At 41.3% G+C, this 9094-nt stretch overlaps 1 long non-coding RNA gene across 1 annotated transcript; it reads left to right on the forward strand.

Annotated features, from left to right (window-relative positions):
• Positions 1-439: 439 nt before the first annotated feature.
• On the forward strand, positions 440-5067 carry LOC141409882 (uncharacterized). The gene is made up of 2 exons (XR_012432596.1): positions 440-3990; positions 4295-5067. It is a non-coding gene; the product is annotated as an uncharacterized lncRNA (long non-coding RNA).
• The last annotated feature ends 4027 nt before the right edge of the window (positions 5068-9094 follow it).

Below are 9094 nucleotides of genomic sequence, written 5' to 3' on the forward strand. Positions count from 1 at the left end.
ACCTAGTGAAATATTTTGAACCAATTACAGGATAATCAGAAAACAGGGTTCCTCCTCCATGAGGGACCTTCTGAATTGTTTATATGGAAGAAAGGTACTCAAGTTGGCACTGTCTTAAAATATAATTTTATTGCATGTTGTAGTATTATCAATGGCCAATTGGCCATGTCTGTCAACTTTAGTCCATAAATTGAATAGTAGAATCTAGTTGCTGTTAAGTGAAGAACGCTGTGCTTTTGTTGCTGAAGTCCCATCTAAAATCTGTAAAGTAGATTGCTTTAGCATACAGGATTTGACAGCAATAACAAGGAGCACATGAGTGCTCTTGTGAGCATGCTCAGTGGAAGGCTCACGGGAGCCTGATTAAAGCTGAGAAAAGTGGGGAAACAATGATTAACTTATACAGGCTGGGAATTAATTATCTCCATCCAACACATTCAGTATCAAAGTGAGCCGATCTCACTCACTGTCAGACACTGCAGAGCGAGAAACAGATGATGGTTCCATTGCAAACATCCTTTTGCTGAATATTCTACTTACGGTGAGTGCAATGATTGAAAGATAAGTTCAAATACTGAGGCATTTATAGCATCGAGCTATATTATTGCTCCTCTGGTTCTTTCTGGGCTCAATGGACATCTCTGATTTCAACAATTCTCTTTAACAATGTACAACAGACGATGTAATCTGAAGTTCTGTGGAACCATCCCAGGAACACATGGAGATTCTTGAAAACACCCCAAATGTGGCTCTTTAATTATCCGGCAGCATGTTGTTTAGTAGCAGATGAAATACCAAAAGTCTTTGGAAGGAGAAATGTTTTCAGGACTATAAGGCTAAATTGGAAATGGAAATTTAAATTTGTTATGATTAGAGTAAGTTTCATGGCTAGGGCTTTTTTTTCTTTATTATTTTTAAAATCAACGTCATATTTGCTCTACCAAAAAGAGGAAAAGTCTCCCTCTTTATTTAAGTGTCTTATCTTTTCTAGTGAAAATTAAAATAACTATCATTTTACTAATTGTTTATTTTCTCATTTACAATAACAACTTCATGTCTCTACCAGATACATTTTTTGTTGTACAGAGTGCTAGAGTGAAAGTCATAGATTCACAATCTTGTGATCTGCCCTTCTGGGCATCTAGGGAGAAAAAAATAAACAAACAACAACAACAAAAAACATACTGTGACATTAAAATTGTATGACTACAGGGAGGGTGTTGTGGGGGGTTACCTATTTTCCTAGTCACCTCTGAAGTCCTGGCATGTTAGGGCAGGCAGTGAGGGATCTTCATAAGAGGCTCCAGAGGATCTCCCAGGAAGGGGGGAAACAAAAACAAGATATGTGGGAGCTGCCTTGTAACCTCAGGAGTGAGACTTGTCAATAAGAAGCACAGGGAAAAGGACTATCTTTTACCCTTCCTACAAGATCCAGTATGGACAGGGAATTTATTCTTGGGAGCAGAGTGAAGATATCAGAACTCAGCCCCCGGAGGTATGATACTGAGTGAAGCACTATGCTGTCATGTTTGTGTTTCATTTACATAACCTCGGTGCCTAGCCCACTACCCAGCAACTAACAGGCATTCAAAAATATTTTTTGAGTTAGTTTATATTTTCTTTTTACCCAACTTCTAGGTAACTTGCCCAACAGCCAACCAGGAAGTGAAAAAGAAAATGTGGAGAAGGAATACCCACTCCAGCGTCAGAGTTCCATTATGGAGAACTAGAAATGAGGGGGCTGGAAAATGTAGTCTAGCTATGTACTGAGAGAGAAAAAGGAGTTTGGTGAGTTTCTACCATGGTTTCATGACACGATGAGAACCTGATAAAAGTACCAGTGAGGAGAGGAACAAGACTGGGCTAATGGCTGGAGAAGCTGAGCTGGAGTGATAATGTCAACGTGGCAGCAGTCATGAAGACCAAGGGAGAAGCAATCAAACAATAGCAATAAATCAAGGAGACAGATCCGGGTGAGGGCAGTCTCACCGAAGCATAGCAGAAGGCCAGCAGAAGTGAAGGCCGTGTGTTGGAGTGAAGGTCTGAGCCCATAGGTCTCCATGGAGAAGTACCTTGAGATATTTCTAGGAAAAAGAAGTAGTCAGAGGGCCTGGGGATTAGGCAGGTCTCCTTGTGAGGGCCAGACACGTGGACCACTCTCATAGGTAACCACTTACTGGCTGTAATCTCTGGGCCATGGAAAGGTGAATGTATTAGTTACAAGTCACATAAGTGCAAACATATATGCATAGACATACTAGTGTCTTTCATTGATTGAGCATTACCTGTTTGCCAGGCACTATACATATATATATATATACTCTAATTTTTACAACAGTGCTACGATGTACTCATTTTCCTTAGTTTCCATGAAGCAACTAAAGTTTAAAGAGATTAACTTGTTATACATTTTTGTAAGCAAAAAACTGGATTTGAACATGGTGAATCTGACACTAGATTCCAAGCCACAGTGCAGTCACATCTATATTCATACTCTCTATGATATATGTGCATATATTTTTAAATGTATATTTTGTGACAGAGTGTATCAAGTAGCTATTGTTGCATAACAAACTGCTGCTAAAAATAGCAACTTAAAAACAGCTCTTCATTATTTTTCACAAGTCTATGGGATGGCTGAGCAATTCTGCTGATGTGGGCTGGGTTTAGTTGATTTTGGCAAGTGTCTCTCGCACCCCTACGATCAGCTAACAAACAGGTTGGCTGGGGGCTGCCGGGTCTGGGATGGCCTCAGCTGGGGTGACCTGGCTCTGGTCCCCGTGGTCTCTCATCCTCCAGCAGGCTAGCCCAGCTTTTTCTCATGGCGATGGCAAAGTTTCAAGAGAGAGTGGGTGCACACTAAGCCTCTTGAGGACTAGGCATAGAACTGGCACTCCACCACTTTTGCCACATTTGCCAAAGAGAGTCATAAGACCAGCCCAGACTCAAGAGTGGGGAAATAGAACCCACATCTTGATGGGAGGAATTGAAAGGTCATTTTGCAATGGGTTTGGATACAAGGAGGGGTAGAGAATGAGGCCATTTCAGTAATCAACCTACTGCATTTAACACCTTAGGTATTTTTCCCCTAAAAAGTAGGTAAGAAAACAGCATGTTTGCTTAAAATGTGGTTTTATTAATTAGTGCAAGGGCACACAAGTCTTCCAAAATGTATGTGTTGTCTAGTCCCTCTGGTCTAAAAAGGGCTGAAATGGACAACATGTTAAATGGATAAATACCTTTTTTATTTAGGGAGGCAGGGCACAAAAATACCCACTTCCAGGCACCAGATCCATCTCAATAGAAAATAGCCTTGCAGTCGATGATTTTTAAAAAGCAAAACAAAACTGAAAATTTGACTTCCTGTATGCCCTGCAAAGAAGGGCGGGTGGAGAAGCTGTGAATGTGTGAGGAGCAGCTGGCTTTTATTTTTAAACACATATTATTGCTACCCAGATTTTTTCTAGAAAAATGGAAAGAGACTTACTAAGGAATTCTAACACACAGGGATATCATTTCAAGTAGGTGCTAATGAGATTGATGTGGTCTTTTCAGAATAAAGTCTTGTCTTTATAATCTATTCATTTAGTCCATGAAGTGGGAGAAAGAAACACAAAATGCTGAAATGTGGAAAATGCTAGAGATTCCTAATAGGCCCTCAAGAAATGTGTGGATTGTCAGAGCCAGGCTTCATTCACATAGACTTTTCCCTCAGGGAGTACAGTTTGGACATTCATAATTATGAGAATCTCCATGTCAGATTCCTGTAACACTAACATCCTTTGTTCAGAGGGAATTATCCAATACCATCAGTGCTAACTTCAGTGCCACAATATTATTCTTAGGTGAAAAGTTATGAATAAATTTAAAGTGTAACATGTAGAAAGCCAAGGGGAGGGCCAACCAAATGCTTCTTCTGCTCTTCTGAGCTCACTTATAGTAAATCTGGAAATGATATGGCAACTGACTCATAATTGAATTGTTTTGTAGGTTTTTTTTTTTTTTTTTTTTTTTTTGAGACGGAGTCTCACGCTGTTGCCCAGGCTGGAGTGCAGTGGCGGGATCTCGGCTCACTGCAAGCTCCGCCTCCCGGGTTCCCGCCATTCTCCTGCCTCAGCCTCCTGAGTAGCTGGGACTACAGGCGCCCGCCACCGCGCCCGGCTAATTTTTTGTATTTTTAGTAGAGACGGGGTTTCACTGTGGTCTCGATCTCCTGACCTTGTGATCCGCCCGCCTCGGCCTCCCAAAGTGCTGGGATTACAGGCTTGAGCCACCGCGCCCGGCTGTTTTGTAGGCTTTATGGCCAACTTACAAAACTAATTTCTATAAACTTTCATCAAGGATGGTAAAAAAATGTCTACAGGAACCAGTGAGATAATATACGTGGCTAAGAAGGCAAGGTGGAAGTGGGTAGAGGTGATTGGGGGAATTGTAGAATCCTCATTTAAAAGGAGCTGATGAAAACTTAAACAAAAGCACTGTGCAATCCAAAAAAAGCACGTCTCTGGGTCAGATATGACCTGACTGAGTCAACTCAGGGTCTTTATGATAGATCAACGTTAGATCAATAGAAAACTGCATGCCTCTAATCGTAACTCCTCTTGTACCAAATTAGCACAAGGATGAAATTAATTTTTCTTCTAATTTATTTTCTACCCTTTCCTTTAGAAAGTTAAAATAATACTACAAAATTATGTGCCAATCTCAAGATGCACATGTATATGTGATTTTCACGTCTGAGATTTCCCCTTGGGTGTTTTCTGGAATTGTCTGTGCATATTAAGAAATGCAAAAACAAGTATTTGGAGATAACAAAGATTCTAAACCTCAAACCTCTCTTGAAACGTATATAAAACTTAGACCAAAAGGTTACTTATTCTTGTGTTATCTAGGTGGGCTCTAAATAATATGTTGTGAGACCTGAATGTAGCTGGGACCTCAGCTTTCGTGCCATGTCAATGGAAAGAAACAGCAGAAAAGCAGAAAAGAAATGAACATTTGTCTATACGATTTCATGCAAACAACTATATGAATCAATAAATTTCCTATTTCCTCTAATAAGAAAAATCATTAAAAACATAACTAGTCATTTTTTGAATTGTTCTCCACAGTGTTCCAGAGCACATCATCTTTAATTGTACCCAAGTTGTTGGAGAAACAGCATTGACAGCATGTATTGTGCCATCACTGAGAATGTCATCCCAAGGATTAAGTACCCATTGTGAAATATTAGATCACTTGTTTTTATTTTTGTTTATCTTGTTTGTGCTTACACTTGATCTCTACAACATAAGCATGTAGTATTTTGCTTTCGAAAGATCTTTAAGAGAATTCTATAGATAATATCACCAATTACAATTGTGAGATGATATCCCACAAACAAACAACTAAATCTGTATTAAATATCTTTGCTCTTTTCTTACTGACCCCATCCCCTGATTCCAGAGTCATCCAAAACTGGCATTGATTGAGATCAGTTCAGGCCAATGTCCCTTTCTCAACAGCACCTAGCTGTTCAAACTAAAGTACAGTCAATGATAGAAAGCCTATAATATGAGAAACTTTGTAGGGATTTGATTATGATTCCTCTCTTTCAAAGGACACTTTTGAAAAAAAGAAAACATCGCAGTTTACAATAGGCACATATGATAATCAACTATTTCAATGGTATTCAGTCTTTTAGAAAAGAACCAAGACATGAAAGTGGGGATGCTGTTCTTTTTTTTTTTTTTTTTTTTTTTTTTTTTGAGGCCGAGTCTTGCTCTGTCGCCCAGGCTGGAGTGCAGTGGCCAGCTCTCAGCTCACTGCAAGCTCCGCCTCCCGGTTTTACGCCATTCTCCTGCCTCAGCCTCCCGAGTAGCTGGGACTACAGGCGCCCGCTTTCACCGTGTTAGCCAGGATGGTCTCGATCTGCTGACCTCGTGATCCGCCCGTCTCGGCCTCCCAAAGTGCTGGGATTACAGGCTTGAGCCACTGCGCCCGGCCTGCTGTTCTTAACATCTAATAAAATATCTTAATAATCTTCTCTAATCTGCCAGTATTTCCCACACAGGCAGAAGTTGTTACTTTGTAAATGGATTCCCCGTTCCCAGTTCCCCGCTATAGACTCTTCCCCCAACATGCACCCAGCACAGTGTCTCCCGCTCAGCAGTGCCTGACAATCCGATTCTTTCTCCCATTCCTGCCTTTCCCTTACTTCCACGTGGCTCCTCTATTTCCCCTTCACCCTCACTCCCACTCTAGAGCCTCCATTTGTGCTCACCACAAAAACACTTTGGAAAATGTAGTCTGGCCTCTTACTCCAATTATTTTTCTTGGGAAAAAATTTGTCCATTTCCCAGATTCTGCACCAGAAAGGAAAGTTCAGGTGCTGACAGTCACAAAGCAAAAACCCTTCCTGAAATGCAGAAAGAAGATAGAAGGACTTCATATTCATTAATTCTTCTATCCTTGCTCTGCTTAAACAGTCACTAGGCACATCTTTTCCTGTGTGCCACTCTGTGGGACGACATAATCAGGTCAAGGAGGCTACAAGCCCCTACAGGCCATAAAAATGTAATGCTCATCAAACACAATGCTAAAGTCTTCTCATTTCCCAAACCATGTATTCTTCCATTTGATTTGCACATGCTTCTTTCAAGAACATTTTTGCTGAAATTTTTTGGTAGGAAAAGTTAATCTTATGCTCCAAAATGTAAGACAGGGAGTCAACTGGTTGAAGCTTTACCTTGTTCTTACCAAGAGGAGGAAACAATGAGATTCAGTGACTTTGCTAGATTTTAAGTGGAATGAGAATAATATTTTTGAATTAATACAGGGAGTTTTCAACCATAACCTGTTCTGGCAATCCACCTAAATTTAGTGACTTCAAAGAACAGTGATTCCTGTGGGTCACAAATTTGGACAGGGCTTAGCTGGGTGATTCTCCTGCCGTGCATAGTTTGATCTGGGGGATGTCAGTGGAAATCCATTGGCTTCTGGGCTTCCTTAGAGGATCTATGACAATTTTGCTCACATGTCTTTTGCTGTGGAGGGGATGACTGGAAGGCTAAGCTCCGCTGCACCCCTCTTGTCTCCACATAATTTCAGGGCCTTTCCATATAGTCTTTCCAGGGTAATTGGACCTCTTACATGGCAGGGTTCAGGGTTTCAAGAGTGAATGTTCCAAAAGACAACAAAACAAAACAAAACAAACAAACAAACAAAAACTGCCATTCTCTGAACCAGAAATGGGCACATTGTTACATTGTTATTGTTATTTCTAGTATATTCTATTGGTTAAAGCAGTCATTAACTCAACCAGGTTTAAGGTAAAGATTCAGAGAGCTACCATTTGAAGTCAAGAGTGTAAAAAAGAAATTGTGGTTATCTCTTACCCACCATACTGCCTTATCTTATCAAGATCTATGCCTGGAAGGCTAAGCTCATGTGGTTTCTTCCATAGCAGGGACTGGCAAACTGGCCCACAGCACAAATCTAGCCTTCCACCTGTTTTTGCAAACAAAGTTTTATCAGAACCCTGTTGCATTTATTCATTCATATATTGTCTATGGCTGTTTTCACACTACAGCAGCAGAGCTGAGCAGCTACTGCAGAGACCATATGGACCACAAAGCCTAAAATATTTACTATCTGGCCTCTCATTAAAAAAGTTTGCCAACCCCTGTTCTACAGCACACAGAGAACCCAGGTTACAACAAAGACAGTAGAAAACATACCCTTTCTGGCTGGGAGCAGTGGCTCAAGCCTATAATCCCAACACTTTTGAGGCTGAGGTAGGCGGTTCACTTGAGGTCAGGAGTTCAAGACCAGCCTGGCCAACATGGTGAAACCCCGTCTCTACTAAAAGATACAAAAATTAGCCAGGCATGGTGGGGGGCGCCTGTAATCCCAGCTACTTGGGAGGCTGAGGCAGGGAGAATTACTTGAAACGTGGAGATGGAGGTTGCAGTGAGCTGAGATCATGCCACTGTATTCCACCCTGGGCGACAGAGTGAGACTCTGTCTCAAAAAAAAAAAAAAAAAAAGAAAGAAAGAAAACACAACCTTTCCAGCCCTGGTAAACTGCAAGCAGAGAGAGGAGAAGCTCAGATATGTATACCTCCTTGTGCCTTGTACGAGTGGGGTTCTCCAGGGGGTCTATAGTGAAAAAATTCAGCTGTTGGGGAATCTGAGGTCACTAAAGGAACAAGGCTAGTGGCATGCTCTTCTGGCTGTCCTGGAGATGGTGAAGGGGTGGTAGGCTTTTAGGAGAAGTCCTGTGCTCAGGCACTGCCAGTGTGACAGGGCACGATACTGCAGCAGATGAGCCAGGGCAGCAGTTCTCCTTTGGGAGTCAGAAGGCCTCACACACTTTGGCAAACAGCACAGAGGTGAACAGTCCTTGGGAGCAAGCTTGGAAAATTTATGACTGGTGCAAATGTCTGGAACCAGACAGACCCCTGTAGTCATTAGTCCAGAGACTAGACCAGAGGTCTCACTCACCAGCAGAACAATAAGAGTCTGAAGCTCCCCCGAGGGATACAGGCCCTTGCACACACTCCACTATGCTTGCCTACCCTCACCAAGAAGAGCAAGTGGAGGAGAAAGTTGAGTCGTCTGAAAAAGACAGCTTACACTGAAAAAGAATGCATTGCCATAAATTGTAGCAAATTTGAATTTTGTATCTGAATACCTTCTCCCAACTAATCAATAAGGTAGGCCTAAAGAATGTCAGATTATTTGTAGGGAATAGATAAACTATATTTGTTTTACATACCTGAGTGTTGAATATAAATTTTAGACCCTGTTACCGTAAGATTATATGAGTTTCCTATATTCTATATTCTTTCAAGTTAAATCTACATTGTAAAGGTCTTAACATCATTGGCACAGAATGAACTCCCTTTTTGAGAGATGGAGGACATTCTTGTGGTAGATCGTAAAGAGAAGTTTATGAGCAGTTTGGCCTAGTTCCACTGGGGTTTGGATTGATAATGACCTTGGGCAATGCAGTGTAATATAATGTTGAAAGGAAGCCATTAAGGCCAGGTTCCTACCAAGCAAATAACAGTGGAGTTAATTCAAATAACTCCCTAGCAAAGTGTCTGCCTCC

Source organism: Macaca fascicularis, chromosome 3 (genome assembly GCF_037993035.2).
Source record: "Macaca fascicularis isolate 582-1 chromosome 3, T2T-MFA8v1.1".
Classification (NCBI taxonomy): domain Eukaryota; kingdom Metazoa; phylum Chordata; class Mammalia; order Primates; family Cercopithecidae; genus Macaca; species Macaca fascicularis.